This window comes from Electrophorus electricus, chromosome 13 (assembly GCF_041902795.1).
Source record: "Electrophorus electricus isolate QZ-2024a chromosome 13, ASM4190279v1, whole genome shotgun sequence".
Taxonomy (NCBI): domain Eukaryota; kingdom Metazoa; phylum Chordata; class Actinopteri; order Gymnotiformes; family Gymnotidae; genus Electrophorus; species Electrophorus electricus.
In genome coordinates this window covers 27,047,641-27,064,301 of record NC_137509.1, presented here as the reverse complement: position 1 = coordinate 27,064,301, position 16,661 = coordinate 27,047,641, and the positions used below count along the sequence as shown (strand labels likewise).

General features: G+C 35.5%; 14 pseudogenes; all 14 read right to left on the bottom strand.

Annotated features, from left to right (window-relative positions):
• Positions 1 to 916: 916 nt before the first annotated feature.
• On the bottom strand, positions 917 to 1,037 carry LOC145646030 (5S ribosomal RNA; annotated as a pseudogene).
• A 242-nt stretch (positions 1,038 to 1,279) lies between these two features.
• Positions 1,280 to 1,400, bottom strand: LOC145646126 (5S ribosomal RNA; annotated as a pseudogene).
• Positions 1,401 to 2,193: 793 nt separating this feature from the next.
• On the bottom strand, positions 2,194 to 2,314 carry LOC145646029 (5S ribosomal RNA; annotated as a pseudogene).
• A 793-nt stretch (positions 2,315 to 3,107) lies between these two features.
• On the bottom strand, positions 3,108 to 3,228 carry LOC145645842 (5S ribosomal RNA; annotated as a pseudogene).
• Positions 3,229 to 3,469: 241 nt separating this feature from the next.
• Positions 3,470 to 3,590, bottom strand: LOC145646125 (5S ribosomal RNA; annotated as a pseudogene).
• A 1,706-nt stretch (positions 3,591 to 5,296) lies between these two features.
• On the bottom strand, positions 5,297 to 5,417 carry LOC145646124 (5S ribosomal RNA; annotated as a pseudogene).
• A 1,344-nt stretch (positions 5,418 to 6,761) lies between these two features.
• Positions 6,762 to 6,882, bottom strand: LOC145646028 (5S ribosomal RNA; annotated as a pseudogene).
• A 1,155-nt stretch (positions 6,883 to 8,037) lies between these two features.
• On the bottom strand, positions 8,038 to 8,158 carry LOC145646123 (5S ribosomal RNA; annotated as a pseudogene).
• Positions 8,159 to 9,863: 1,705 nt separating this feature from the next.
• Positions 9,864 to 9,984, bottom strand: LOC145646122 (5S ribosomal RNA; annotated as a pseudogene).
• Positions 9,985 to 10,777: 793 nt separating this feature from the next.
• Positions 10,778 to 10,898, bottom strand: LOC145645840 (5S ribosomal RNA; annotated as a pseudogene).
• A 1,155-nt stretch (positions 10,899 to 12,053) lies between these two features.
• On the bottom strand, positions 12,054 to 12,174 carry LOC145646121 (5S ribosomal RNA; annotated as a pseudogene).
• Positions 12,175 to 13,880: 1,706 nt separating this feature from the next.
• On the bottom strand, positions 13,881 to 14,001 carry LOC145646120 (5S ribosomal RNA; annotated as a pseudogene).
• Positions 14,002 to 14,793: 792 nt separating this feature from the next.
• LOC145646119 (5S ribosomal RNA) lies at positions 14,794 to 14,914 on the bottom strand (annotated as a pseudogene).
• Positions 14,915 to 15,708: 794 nt separating this feature from the next.
• Positions 15,709 to 15,829, bottom strand: LOC145645970 (5S ribosomal RNA; annotated as a pseudogene).
• Positions 15,830 to 16,661: the final 832 nt, after the last annotated feature.

Here is a 16,661-nt window from a genome sequence, read left to right as displayed (position 1 = left end):
AAAAGCTTACAGCACATGGTATTCCTAGGTAGGGTCCCACCTCAGTACTATCCAGGCACAAACTTGCTTAGCTTCCAAGTTCAGATGAGATTGGAGGCGTGCTGAAGCTGGTATGGACATAAACCTTAAACACTTACTCAAATTGCATAATCATAGAAAATATGATCAAAGACCAATCTGACATTTTTTTTATTAATCCCTGCACTTGACATTCTAGAATGTTATCTTGAAAGTAAATTAAAATGATGCAATAAAAGCTTACAACATCTGGTATTCGGAGGCACTAACAGACAGTTTTTTTATTAATCACTGCACTTCACATTCAAGCATGTCAGTTGGAGAGTAAATTAAAGTGATGCAATAAAAACTTACAGCATCTGCTATTCCCAGGTGCTAACAGATAGTTTGATTTAATTATTCACTGCACTTCAAATTTGAGCTTGATAGCTTGAACATAAATTTAAGGGATGCAATAAAATCTTACAGCACCTGCTATTCCCTGGTACTAATAGATTTCTATTTAATCTGTACACTTCACTTACAAGCATGTCAGTTGCATATTAAATTAAAGTGATGCAAGAAAAACTTACAGCATCTGCTATTCCCAGGTGCTAACAGATAGGTTTTTTTAATTAATCACTGCACTTCACATCCTAGCATGTCATCTTGAAAGCAAATTAATGTGATGCAGGAGAAGCTTACAGCAGCTCGTAGTCCAAGGTGCTAAAAGATAGTTTTTTGATGAATCACTGCACTTCACATTCAGGCATGTGAGTTGGAGAGTAAATGAAAGTGATGCAAAAAAAACTTACAGCATCTGCTATTCCCAGGTGCTAACAGATAGTTTTTTTTATTAATCACTGCACTTCACATTTGAGAATGTCAGCTTGAAAGTAAATTAAAGTGATGCAAGAAAAGCTTACAGCACATGGTATTCCTAGGTAGGGTCCCACCTCAGTACTATCCAGGCACAAACTTGCTTAGCTTCCAAGTTCAGATGAGATTGGAGGCGTGCTGAAGCTGGTATGGCCATAAAACCTAAACACTTACTCAAATTGCCTAATCATAGAAAATATGATCAAAGACCAATCTGACATTTTTTTTTATTAATTCCTGCACTTGACATTCTAGAATGTTATCTTGAAAGTAAATTAAAATGATGCAATAAAAGCTTACAACATCTGGTATTCGGAGGCACTAACAGACAGTTTTTTTATTAATCACTGCACTTCACATTTGAGAATGTCAGCTTGAAAGTAAATTAAAGTGATGCAAGAAAAGCTTACAGCACATGGTATTCCTAGGTAGGGTCCCACCTCAGTACTATCCAGGCACAAACTTGCTTAGCTTCCAAGTTCAGATGAGATTGGAGGCGTGCTGAAGCTGGTATGGACGTAAACCTTACACACTTACTCAAATTGCATAATCATAGAAAATATGATCAAAGACCAATCTGACATTTTTTTTTATTAATCCCTGCACTTGACATTCTAGAATGTTATCTTGAAAGTAAATTAAAATGATGCAATAAAAGCTTACAACATCTGGTATTCGGAGGCACTAACAGACAGTTTTTTTATTAATCACTGCACTTCACATTCAAGCATGTCAGTTGGAGAGTAAATTAAAGTGATGCAATAAAAACTTACAGCATCTGCTATTCCCAGGTGGTAACAGATAGTTTGATTTAATTATTCACTGCACTTCAAATTTGAGCTTGATAGCTTGAACATAAATTTAAGGGATGCAATAAAATCTTACAGCACCTGCTATTCCCTGGTACTAATAGATTTCTATTTAATCTGTACACTTCACTTACAAGCATGTCAGTTGCATATTAAATTAAAGTGATGCAAGAAAAACTTACAGCATCTGCTATTCCCAGGTGCTAACAGATAGGTTTTTTTAATTAATCACTGCACTTCACATCCTAGCATGTCATCTTGAAAGCAAATTAATGTGATGCAGGAGAAGCTTACAGCAGCTCGTAGTCCAAGGTGCTAAAAGATAGTTTTTTGATGAATCACTGCACTTCACATTCAGGCATGTGAGTTGGAGAGTAAATGAAAGTGATGCAAAAAAAACTTACAGCATCTGCTATTCCCAGGTGCTAACAGATAGTTTTTTTTATTAATCACTGCACTTCACATTTGAGAATGTCAGCTTGAAAGTAAATTAAAGTGATGCAAGAAAAGCTTACAGCACATGGTATTCCTAGGTAGGGTCCCACCTCAGTACTATCCAGGCACAAACTTGCTTAGCTTCCAAGTTCAGATGAGATTGGAGGCGTGCTGAAGCTGGTATGGCCATAAAACCTAAACACTTACTCAAATTGCCTAATCATAGAAAATATGATCAAAGACCAATCTGACATTTTTTTTTATTAATCCCTGCACTTGACATTCTAGAATGTTATCTTGAAAGTAAATTAAAATGATGCAATAAAAGCTTACAACATCTGGTATTCGGAGGCACTAACAGACAGTTTTTTTATTAATCACTGCACTTCACATTCAAGCATGTCAGTTGGAGAGTAAATTAAAGTGATGCAATAAAAACTTACAGCATCTGCTATTCCCAGGTGCTAACAGATAGTTTGATTTAATTATTCACTGCACTTCAAATTTGAGCTTGATAGCTTGAACATAAATTTAAGGGATGCAATAAAATCTTACAGCACCTGCTATTCCCTGGTACTAATAGATTTCTATTTAATCTGTACACTTCACTTACAAGCATGTCAGTTGCATATTAAATTAAAGTGATGCAAGAAAAACTTACAGCATCTGCTATTCCCAGGTGCTAACAGATAGGTTTTTTTAATTAATCACTGCACTTCACATCCTAGCATGTCATCTTGAAAGTAAATTAAAGTGATGCAAGAGAAGCTTACAGCATCTCATAGTCCAAGGTGCTAAAAGATAGTTTTTTGATGAATCACTGCACTTCACATTCAGGCATGTGAGTTGGAGAGTAAATGAAAGTGATGCAAAAAAAACTTACTGCACCTGCTATTCCCAGGTGCTAACAGATAGTTTTTTTTATTAATCACTGCACTTCACATTTGAGAATGTCAGCTTGAAAGTAAATTAAAGTGATGCAAGAAAAGCTTACAGCACATGGTATTCCTAGGTAGGGTCCCACCTCAGTACTATCCAGGCACAAACTTGCTTAGCTTCCAAGTTCAGATGAGATTGGAGGCGTGCTGAAGCTGGTATGGCCGTTAACTTTAAACACTTACTCAAATTGCCTAATCATAGAAAATATGATCAAAGACCAATCTGACATTTTTTTTATTAATCCCTGCACTTGACATTCTAGAATGTTATCTTGAAAGTAAATTAAAATGATGCAATAAAAGCTTACAACATCTGGTATTCGGAGGCACTAACAGACAGTTTTTTTATTAATCACTGCACTTCACATTTGAGAATGTCAGCTTGAAAGTAAATTAAAGTGATGCAAGAAAAGCTTACAGCACATGGTATTCCTAGGTAGGGTCCCACCTCAGTACTATCCAGGCACAAACTTGCTTAGCTTCCAAGTTCAGATGAGATTGGAGGCGTGCTGAAGCTGGTATGGACGTAAACCTTACACACTTACTCAAATTGCATAATCATAGAAAATATGATCAAAGACCAATCTGACATTTTTTTTTATTAATCCCTGCACTTGACATTCTAGAATGTTATCTTGAAAGTAAATTAAAATGATGCAATAAAAGCTTACAACATCTGGTATTCGGAGGCACTAACAGACAGTTTTTTTATTAATCACTGCACTTCACATTCAAGCATGTCAGTTGGAGAGTAAATTAAAGTGATGCAATAAAAACTTACAGCATCTGCTATTCCCAGGTGCTAACAGATAGTTTGATTTAATTATTGACTGCACTTCAAATTTGAGCTTGATAGCTTGAACATAAATTTAAGGGATGCAATAAAATCTTACAGCACCTGCTATTCCCTGGTACTAATAGATTTCTATTTAATCTGTACACTTCACTTACAAGCATGTCAGTTGCATATTAAATTAAAGTGATGCAAGAAAAACTTACAGCATCTGCTATTCCCAGGTGCTAACAGATAGGTTTTTTTAATTAATCACTGCACTTCACATCCTAGCATGTCATCTTGAAAGTAAATTAAAGTGATGCAAGAGAAGCTTACAGCATCTCATAGTCCAAGGTGCTAAAAGATAGTTTTTTGATGAATCACTGCACTTCACATTCAGGCATGTGAGTTGGAGAGTAAATGAAAGTGATGCAAAAAAAACTTACAGCACCTGCTATTCCCAGGTGCTAACAGATAGTTTTTTTTATTAATCACTGCACTTCACATTTGAGAATGTCAGCTTGAAAGTAAATTAAAGTGATGCAATAAAAACTTACAGCATCTGCTATTCCCAGGTGCTAACAGATAGTTTGATTTAATTATTCACTGCACTTCAAATTTGAGCTTGATAGCTTGAACATAAATTTAAGGGATGCAATAAAATCTTACAGCACCTGCTATTCCCTGGTACTAATAGATTTCTATTTAATCTGTACACTTCACTTACAAGCATGTCAGTTGCATATTAAATTAAAGTGATGCAAGAAAAACTTACAGCATCTGCTATTCCCAGGTGCTAACAGATAGGTTTTTTTAATTAATCACTGCACTTCACATCCTAGCATGTCATCTTGAAAGCAAATTAATGTGATGCAGGAGAAGCTTACAGCAGCTCGTAGTCCAAGGTGCTAAAAGATAGTTTTTTGATGAATCACTGCACTTCACATTCAGGCATGTGAGTTGGAGAGTAAATGAAAGTGATGCAAAAAAAACTTACTGCACCTGCTATTCACAGGTGCTAACAGATAGTTTTTTTTATTAATCACTGCACTTCACATTTGAGAATGTCAGCTTGAAAGTAAATTAAAGTGATGCAAGAAAAGCTTACAGCACATGGTATTCCTAGGTAGGGTCCCACCTCAGTACTATCCAGGCACAAACTTGCTTAGCTTCCAAGTTCAGATGAGATTGGAGGCGTGCTGAAGCTGGTATGGACATAAACCTTAAACACTTACTCAAATTGCATAATCATAGAAAATATGATCAAAGACCAATCTGACATTTTTTTTATTAATCCCTGCACTTGACATTCTAGAATGTTATCTTGAAAGTAAATTAAAATGATGCAATAAAAGCTTACAACATCTGGTATTCGGAGGCACTAACAGACAGTTTTTTTATTAATCACTGCACTTCACATTTGAGAATGTCAGCTTGAAAGTAAATTAAAGTGATGCAAGAAAAGCTTACAGCACATGGTATTCCTAGGTAGGGTCCCACCTCAGTACTATCCAGGCACAAACTTGCTTAGCTTCCAAGTTCAGATGAGATTGGAGGCGTGCTGAAGCTGGTATGGACGTAAACCTTACACACTTACTCAAATTGCATAATCATAGAAAATATGATCAAAGACCAATCTGACATTTTTTTTTATTAATCCCTGCACTTGACATTCTAGAATGTTATCTTGAAAGTAAATTAAAATGATGCAATAAAAGCTTACAACATCTGGTATTCGGAGGCACTAACAGACAGTTTTTTTATTAATCACTGCACTTCACATTCAAGCATGTCAGTTGGAGAGTAAATTAAAGTGATGCAATAAAAACTTACAGCATCTGCTATTCCCAGGTGCTAACAGATAGTTTGATTTAATTATTGACTGCACTTCAAATTTGAGCTTGATAGCTTGAACATAAATTTAAGGGATGCAATAAAATCTTACAGCACCTGCTATTCCCTGGTACTAATAGATTTCTATTTAATCTGTACACTTCACTTACAAGCATGTCAGTTGCATATTAAATTAAAGTGATGCAAGAAAAACTTACAGCATCTGCTATTCCCAGGTGCTAACAGATAGGTTTTTTTAATTAATCACTGCACTTCACATCCTAGCATGTCATCTTGAAAGTAAATTAAAGTGATGCAAGAGAAGCTTACAGCATCTCATAGTCCAAGGTGCTAAAAGATAGTTTTTTGATGAATCACTGCACTTCACATTCAGGCATGTGAGTTGGAGAGTAAATGAAAGTGATGCAAAAAAAACTTACAGCACCTGCTATTCCCAGGTGCTAACAGATAGTTTTTTTTATTAATCACTGCACTTCACATTTGAGAATGTCAGCTTGAAAGTAAATTAAAGTGATGCAATAAAAACTTACAGCATCTGCTATTCCCAGGTGCTAACAGATAGTTTGATTTAATTATTCACTGCACTTCAAATTTGAGCTTGATAGCTTGAACATAAATTTAAGGGATGCAATAAAATCTTACAGCACCTGCTATTCCCTGGTACTAATAGATTTCTATTTAATCTGTACACTTCACTTACAAGCATGTCAGTTGCATATTAAATTAAAGTGATGCAAGAAAAACTTACAGCATCTGCTATTCCCAGGTGCTAACAGATAGGTTTTTTTAATTAATCACTGCACTTCACATCCTAGCATGTCATCTTGAAAGCAAATTAATGTGATGCAGGAGAAGCTTACAGCAGCTCGTAGTCCAAGGTGCTAAAAGATAGTTTTTTGATGAATCACTGCACTTCACATTCAGGCATGTGAGTTGGAGAGTAAATGAAAGTGATGCAAAAAAAACTTACAGCATCTGCTATTCCCAGGTGCTAACAGATAGTTTTTTTTATTAATCACTGCACTTCACATTTGAGAATGTCAGCTTGAAAGTAAATTAAAGTGATGCAAGAAAAGCTTACAGCACATGGTATTCCTAGGTAGGGTCCCACCTCAGTACTATCCAGGCACAAACTTGCTTAGCTTCCAAGTTCAGATGAGATTGGAGGCGTGCTGAAGCTGGTATGGCCATAAAACCTAAACACTTACTCAAATTGCCTAATCATAGAAAATATGATCAAAGACCAATCTGACATTTTTTTTTATTAATCCCTGCACTTGACATTCTAGAATGTTATCTTGAAAGTAAATTAAAATGATGCAATAAAAGCTTACAACATCTGGTATTCGGAGGCACTAACAGACAGTTTTTTTATTAATCACTGCACTTCACATTCAAGCATGTCAGTTGGAGAGTAAATTAAAGTGATGCAATAAAAACTTACAGCATCTGCTATTCCCAGGTGCTAACAGATAGTTTGATTTAATTATTCACTGCACTTCAAATTTGAGCTTGATAGCTTGAACATAAATTTAAGGGATGCAATAAAATCTTACAGCACCTGCTATTCCCTGGTACTAATAGATTTCTATTTAATCTGTACACTTCACTTACAAGCATGTCAGTTGCATATTAAATTAAAGTGATGCAAGAAAAACTTACAGCATCTGCTATTCCCAGGTGCTAACAGATAGGTTTTTTTAATTAATCACTGCACTTCACATCCTAGCATGTCATCTTGAAAGCAAATTAAAGTGATGCAAGAGAAGCTTACAGCATCTCATAGTCCAAGGTGCTAAAAGATAGTTTTTTGATGAATCACTGCACTTCACATTCAGGCATGTGAGTTGGAGAGTAAATGAAAGTGATGCAAAAAAAACTTACTGCACCTGCTATTCACAGGTGCTAACAGATAGTTTTTTTTATTAATCACTGCACTTCACATTTGAGAATGTCAGCTTGAAAGTAAATTAAAGTGATGCAAGAAAAGCTTACAGCACATGGTATTCCTAGGTAGGGTCCCACCTCAGTACTATCCAGGCACAAACTTGCTTAGCTTCCAAGTTCAGATGAGATTGGAGGCGTGCTGAAGCTGGTATGGACATAAACCTTAAACACTTACTCAAATTGCATAATCATAGAAAATATGATCAAAGACCAATCTGACATTTTTTTTATTAATCCCTGCACTTGACATTCTAGAATGTTATCTTGAAAGTAAATTAAAATGATGCAATAAAAGCTTACAACATCTGGTATTCGGAGGCACTAACAGACAGTTTTTTTATTAATCACTGCACTTCACATTTGAGAATGTCAGCTTGAAAGTAAATTAAAGTGATGCAAGAAAAGCTTACAGCACATGGTATTCCTAGGTAGGGTCCCACCTCAGTACTATCCAGGCACAAACTTGCTTAGCTTCCAAGTTCAGATGAGATTGGAGGCGTGCTGAAGCTGGTATGGACGTAAACCTTACACACTTACTCAAATTGCATAATCATAGAAAATATGATCAAAGACCAATCTGACATTTTTTTTATTAATCCCTGCACTTGACATTCTAGAATGTTATCTTGAAAGTAAATTAAAATGATGCAATAAAAGCTTACAACATCTGGTATTCGGAGGCACTAACGGACAGTTTTTTTATTAATCACTGCACTTCACATTCAAGCATGTCAGTTGGAGAGTAAATTAAAGTGATGCAATAAAAACTTACAGCATCTGCTATTCCCAGGTGCTAACAGATAGTTTGATTTAATTATTGACTGCATTTCAAATTTGAGCTTGATAGCTTGAACATAAATTTAAGGGATGCAATAAAATCTTACAGCACCTGCTATTCCCTGGTACTAATAGATTTCTATTTAATCTGTACACTTCACTTACAAGCATGTCAGTTGCATATTAAATTAAAGTGATGCAAGAAAAACTTACAGCATCTGCTATTCCCAGGTGCTAACAGATAGGTTTTTTTAATTAATCACTGCACTTCACATCCTAGCATGTCATCTTGAAAGTAAATTAAAGTGATGCAAGAGAAGCTTACAGCATCTCATAGTCCAAGGTGCTAAAAGATAGTTTTTTGATGAATCACTGCACTTCACATTCAGGCATGTGAGTTGGAGAGTAAATGAAAGTGATGCAAAAAAAACTTACAGCACCTGCTATTCCCAGGTGCTAACAGATAGTTTTTTTTATTAATCACTGCACTTCACATTTGAGAATGTCAGCTTGAAAGTAAATTAAAGTGATGCAATAAAAACTTACAGCATCTGCTATTCCCAGGTGCTAACAGATAGTTTGATTTAATTATTGACTGCACTTCAAATTTGAGCTTGATAGCTTGAACATAAATTTAAGGGATGCAATAAAATCTTACAGCACCTGCTATTCCCTGGTACTAATAGATTTCTATTTAATCTGTACACTTCACTTACAAGCATGTCAGTTGCATATTAAATTAAAGTGATGCAAGAAAAACTTACAGCATCTGCTATTCCCAGGTGCTAACAGATAGGTTTTTTTAATTAATCACTGCACTTCACATCCTAGCATGTCATCTTGAAAGCAAATTAAAGTGATGCAAGAGAAGCTTACAGCATCTCATAGTCCAAGGTGCTAAAAGATAGTTTTTTGATGAATCACTGCACTTCACATTCAGGCATGTGAGTTGGAGAGTAAATGAAAGTGATGCAAAAAAAACTTACTGCACCTGCTATTCACAGGTGCTAACAGATAGTTTTTTTTATTAATCACTGCACTTCACATTTGAGAATGTCAGCTTGAAAGTAAATTAAAGTGATGCAAGAAAAGCTTACAGCACATGGTATTCCTAGGTAGGGTCCCACCTCAGTACTATCCAGGCACAAACTTGCTTAGCTTCCAAGTTCAGATGAGATTGGAGGCGTGCTGAAGCTGGTATGGACATAAACCTTAAACACTTACTCAAATTGCATAATCATAGAAAATATGATCAAAGACCAATCTGACATTTTTTTTATTAATCCCTGCACTTGACATTCTAGAATGTTATCTTGAAAGTAAATTAAAATGATGCAATAAAAGCTTACAACATCTGGTATTCGGAGGCACTAACAGACAGTTTTTTTATTAATCACTGCACTTCACATTTGAGAATGTCAGCTTGAAAGTAAATTAAAGTGATGCAAGAAAAGCTTACAGCACATGGTATTCCTAGGTAGGGTCCCACCTCAGTACTATCCAGGCACAAACTTGCTTAGCTTCCAAGTTCAGATGAGATTGGAGGCGTGCTGAAGCTGGTATGGACGTAAACCTTACACACTTACTCAAATTGCATAATCATAGAAAATATGATCAAAGACCAATCTGACATTTTTTTTTATTAATCCCTGCACTTGACATTCTAGAATGTTATCTTGAAAGTAAATTAAAATGATGCAATAAAAGCTTACAACATCTGGTATTCGGAGGCACTAACAGACAGTTTTTTTATTAATCACTGCACTTCACATTCAAGCATGTCAGTTGGAGAGTAAATTAAAGTGATGCAATAAAAACTTACAGCATCTGCTATTCCCAGGTGCTAACAGATAGTTTGATTTAATTATTCACTGCACTTCAAATTTGAGCTTGATAGCTTGAACATAAATTTAAGGGATGCAATAAAATCTTACAGCACCTGCTATTCCCTGGTACTAATAGATTTCTATTTAATCTGTACACTTCACTTACAAGCATGTCAGTTGCATATTAAATTAAAGTGATGCAAGAAAAACTTACAGCATCTGCTATTCCCAGGTGCTAACAGATAGGTTTTTTTAATTAATCACTGCACTTCACATCCTAGCATGTCATCTTGAAAGTAAATTAAAGTGATGCAAGAGAAGCTTACAGCATCTCATAGTCCAAGGTGCTAAAAGATAGTTTTTTGATGAATCACTGCACTTCACATTCAGGCATGTGAGTTGGAGAGTAAATGAAAGTGATGCAAAAAAAACTTACTGCACCTGCTATTCCCAGGTGCTAACAGATAGTTTTTTTTATTAATCACTGCACTTCACATTTGAGAATGTCAGCTTGAAAGTAAATTAAAGTGATGCAAGAAAAGCTTACAGCACATGGTATTCCTAGGTAGGGTCCCACCTCAGTACTATCCAGGCACAAACTTGCTTAGCTTCCAAGTTCAGATGAGATTGGAGGCGTGCTGAAGCTGGTATGGCCGTTAACTTTAAACACTTACTCAAATTGCCTAATCATAGAAAATATGATCAAAGACCAATCTGACATTTTTTTTTATTAATCCCTGCACTTGACATTCTAGAATGTTATCTTGAAAGTAAATTAAAATGATGCAATAAAAGCTTACAACATCTGGTATTCGGAGGCACTAACAGACAGTTTTTTTATTAATCACTGCACTTCACATTCAAGCATGTCAGTTGGAGAGTAAATTAAAGTGATGCAATAAAAACTTACAGCATCTGCTATTCCCAGGTGCTAACAGATAGTTTGATTTAATTATTCACTGCACTTCAAATTTGAGCTTGATAGCTTGAACATAAATTTAAGGGATGCAATAAAATGTTCCAGCACCTGCTATTCCCTGGTACTAATAGATTTCTATTTAATCTGTACACTTCACTTACAAGCATGTCAGTTGCATATTAAATTAAAGTGATGCAAGAAAAACTTACAGCATCTGCTATTCCCAGGTGCTAACAGATAGTTTTTTTTAATTAATCACTGCACTTCACATCCTAGCATGTCATCTTGAAAGTAAATTAATGTGATGCAAGAGAAGCCCACAGCAGCTCGTAGTCCAAGGTGCTAAAAGATAGTTTTTAGATGAATCACTGCACTTCACATTCAGGCATGTGAGTTGGAGAGTAAATGAAAGTGATGCAAAAAAAACTTACTGCACCTGCTATTCACAGGTGCTAACAGATAGTTTTTTTTATTAATCACTGCACTTCACATTTGAGAATGTCAGCTTGAAAGTAAATTAAAGTGATGCAAGAAAAGCTTACAGCACATGGTATTCCTAGGTAGGGTCCCACCTCAGTACTATCCAGGCACAAACTTGCTTAGCTTCCAAGTTCAGATGAGATTGGAGGCGTGCTGAAGCTGGTATGGACATAAACCTTAAACACTTACTCAAATTGCATAATCATAGAAAATATGATCAAAGACCAATCTGACATTTTTTTTATTAATCCCTGCACTTGACATTCTAGAATGTTATCTTGAAAGTAAATTAAAATGATGCAATAAAAGCTTACAACATCTGGTATTCGGAGGCACTAAAAGACAGTTTTTTTATTAATCACTGCACTTCACATTTGAGAATGTCAGCTTGAAAGTAAATTAAAGTGATGCAAGAAAAGCTTACAGCACATGGTATTCCTAGGTAGGGTCCCACCTCAGTACTATCCAGGCACAAACTTGCTTAGCTTCCAAGTTCAGATGAGATTGGAGGCGTGCTGAAGCTGGTATGGACGTAAACCTTACACACTTACTCAAATTGCATAATCATAGAAAATATGATCAAAGACCAATCTGACATTTTTTTTTATTAATCCCTGCACTTGACATTCTAGAATGTTATCTTGAAAGTAAATTAAAATGATGCAATAAAAGCTTACAACATCTGGTATTCGGAGGCACTAACAGACAGTTTTTTTATTAATCACTGCACTTCACATTCAAGCATGTCAGTTGGAGAGTAAATTAAAGTGATGCAATAAAAACTTACAGCATCTGCTATTCCCAGGTGCTAACAGATAGTTTGATTTAATTATTGACTGCACTTCAAATTTGAGCTTGATAGCTTGAACATAAATTTAAGGGATGCAATAAAATCTTACAGCACCTGCTATTCCCTGGTACTAATAGATTTCTATTTAATCTGTACACTTCACTTACAAGCATGTCAGTTGCATATTAAATTAAAGTGATGCAAGAAAAACTTACAGCATCTGCTATTCCCAGGTGCTAACAGATAGGTTTTTTTAATTAATCACTGCACTTCACATCCTAGCATGTCATCTTGAAAGTAAATTAAAGTGATGCAAGAGAAGCTTACAGCATCTCATAGTCCAAGGTGCTAAAAGATAGTTTTTTGATGAATCACTGCACTTCACATTCAGGCATGTGAGTTGGAGAGTAAATGAAAGTGATGCAAAAAAAACTTACAGCACCTGCTATTCCCAGGTGCTAACAGATAGTTTTTTTTATTAATCACTGCACTTCACATTTGAGAATGTCAGCTTGAAAGTAAATTAAAGTGATGCAATAAAAACTTACAGCATCTGCTATTCCCAGGTGCTAACAGATAGTTTGATTTAATTATTGACTGCACTTCAAATTTGAGCTTGATAGCTTGAACATAAATTTAAGGGATGCAATAAAATCTTACAGCACCTGCTATTCCCTGGTACTAATAGATTTCTATTTAATCTGTACACTTCACTTACAAGCATGTCAGTTGCATATTAAATTAAAGTGATGCAAGAAAAACTTACAGCATCTGCTATTCCCAGGTGCTAACAGATAGGTTTTTTTAATTAATCACTGCACTTCACATCCTAGCATGTCATCTTGAAAGCAAATTAAAGTGATGCAAGAGAAGCTTACAGCATCTCATAGTCCAAGGTGCTAAAAGATAGTTTTTTGATGAATCACTGCACTTCACATTCAGGCATGTGAGTTGGAGAGTAAATGAAAGTGATGCAAAAAAAACTTACTGCACCTGCTATTCACAGGTGCTAACAGATAGTTTTTTTTATTAATCACTGCACTTCACATTTGAGAATGTCAGCTTGAAAGTAAATTAAAGTGATGCAAGAAAAGCTTACAGCACATGGTATTCCTAGGTAGGGTCCCACCTCAGTACTATCCAGGCACAAACTTGCTTAGCTTCCAAGTTCAGATGAGATTGGAGGCGTGCTGAAGCTGGTATGGACATAAACCTTAAACACTTACTCAAATTGCATAATCATAGAAAATATGATCAAAGACCAATCTGACATTTTTTTTATTAATCCCTGCACTTGACATTCTAGAATGTTATCTTGAAAGTAAATTAAAATGATGCAATAAAAGCTTACAACATCTGGTATTCGGAGGCACTAACAGACAGTTTTTTTATTAATCACTGCACTTCACATTTGAGAATGTCAGCTTGAAAGTAAATTAAAGTGATGCAAGAAAAGCTTACAGCACATGGTATTCCTAGGTAGGGTCCCACCTCAGTACTATCCAGGCACAAACTTGCTTAGCTTCCAAGTTCAGATGAGATTGGAGGCGTGCTGAAGCTGGTATGGACGTAAACCTTACACACTTACTCAAATTGCATAATCATAGAAAATATGATCAAAGACCAATCTGACATTTTTTTTATTAATCCCTGCACTTGACATTCTAGAATGTTATCTTGAAAGTAAATTAAAATGATGCAATAAAAGCTTACAACATCTGGTATTCGGAGGCACTAACAGACAGTTTTTTTATTAATCACTGCACTTCACATTCAAGCATGTCAGTTGGAGAGTAAATTAAAGTGATGCAATAAAAACTTACAGCATCTGCTATTCCCAGGTGCTAACAGATAGTTTGATTTAATTATTGACTGCATTTCAAATTTGAGCTTGATAGCTTGAACATAAATTTAAGGGATGCAATAAAATCTTACAGCACCTGCTATTCCCTGGTACTAATAGATTTCTATTTAATCTGTACACTTCACTTACAAGCATGTCAGTTGCATATTAAATTAAAGTGATGCAAGAAAAACTTACAGCATCTGCTATTCCCAGGTGCTAACAGATAGGTTTTTTTAATTAATCACTGCACTTCACATCCTAGCATGTCATCTTGAAAGTAAATTAAAGTGATGCAAGAGAAGCTTACAGCATCTCATAGTCCAAGGTGCTAAAAGATAGTTTTTTGATGAATCACTGCACTTCACATTCAGGCATGTGAGTTGGAGAGTAAATGAAAGTGATGCAAAAAAAACTTACAGCACCTGCTATTCCCAGGTGCTAACAGATAGTTTTTTTTATTAATCACTGCACTTCACATTTGAGAATGTCAGCTTGAAAGTAAATTAAAGTGATGCAAGAAAAGCTTACAGCACATGGTATTCCTAGGTAGGGTCCCACCTCAGTACTATCCAGGCACAAACTTGCTTAGCTTCCAAGTTCAGATGAGATTGGAGGCGTGCTGAAGCTGGTATGGACGTAAACCTTACACACTTACTCAAATTGCATAATCATAGAAAATATGATCAAAGACCAATCTGACATTTTTTTTTATTAATCCCTGCACTTGACATTCTAGAATGTTATCTTGAAAGTAAATTAAAATGATGCAATAAAAGCTTACAACATCTGGTATTCGGAGGCACTAACAGACAGTTTTTTTATTAATCACTGCACTTCACATTCAAGCATGTCAGTTGGAGAGTAAATTAAAGTGATGCAATAAAAACTTACAGCATCTGCTATTCCCAGGTGCTAACAGATAGTTTGATTTAATTATTCACTGCACTTCAAATTTGAGCTTGATAGCTTGAACATAAATTTAAGGGATGCAATAAAATCTTACAGCACCTGCTATTCCCTGGTACTAATAGATTTCTATTTAATCTGTACACTTCACTTACAAGCATGTCAGTTGCATATTAAATTAAAGTGATGCAAGAAAAACTTACAGCATCTGCTATTCCCAGGTGCTAACAGATAGGTTTTTTTAATTAATCACTGCACTTCACATCCTAGCATGTCATCTTGAAAGTAAATTAAAGTGATACAAGAGAAGCTTACAGCATCTCATAGTCCAAGGTGCTAAAAGATAGTTTTTTGATGAATCACTGCACTTCACATTCAGGCATGTGAGTTGGAGAGTAAATGAAAGTGATGCAAAAAAAACTTACAGCACCTGCTATTCCCAGGTGCTAACAGATAGTTTTTTTTTATTAATCACTGCACTTCACATTTGAGAATGTCAGCTTGAAAGTAAATTAAAGTGATGCAAGAAAAGCTTACAGCACAAGGTATTCCTAGGTAGGGTCCCACCGCAGTACTATCCAGACACAAACTTGCTTAGCTTCCAAGTTCAGATGAGATTGGAGGCGTGCTGAAGCTGGTATGGCCGTAAACCTTAAACACTTACTCAAATTGCCTAATCATAGAAAATATGATCAAAGACCAATCTGACATTTTTTTTTATTAATCCCTGCACTTGACATTCTAGAATGTTATCTTGAAAGTAAATTAAAATGATGCAATAAAAGCTTACAACATCTGGTATTCGGAGGCACTAACAGACAGTTTTTTTATTAATCACTGCACTTCACATTCAAGCATGTCAGTTGGAGAGTAAATTAAAGTGATGCAATAAAAACTTACAGCATCTGCTATTCCCAGGTGCTAACAGATAGTTTGATTTAATTATTGACTGCACTTCAAATTTGAGCTTGATAGCTTGAACATAAATTTAAGGGATGCAATAAAATCTTAAAGCACCTGCTATTCCCTGGTACTAATAGATTTCTATTTAATCTGTACACTTCACTTACAAGCATGTCAGTTGCATATTAAATTAAAGTGATGCAAGAAAAACTTACAGCATCTGCTATTCCCAGGTGCTAACAGATAGTTTTTTTTAATTAATCACTGCACTTCACATCCTAGCATGTCATCTTGAAAGTAAATTAATGTGATGCAAGAGAAGCCCACAGCAGCTCGTAGTCCAAGGTGCTAAAAGATAGTTTTTAGATGAATCACTGCACTTCACATTCAGGCATGTGAGTTGGAGAGTAAATGAAAGTGATGCAAAAAAAACTTACTGCACCTGCTATTCACAGGTGCTAACAGATAGTTTTTTTTATTAATCACTGCACTTCACATTTGAGAATGTCAGCTTGAAAGTAAATTAAAGTGATGCAAGAAAAGCTTACAGCACATGGTATTCCTAGGTAGGGTCCCACCT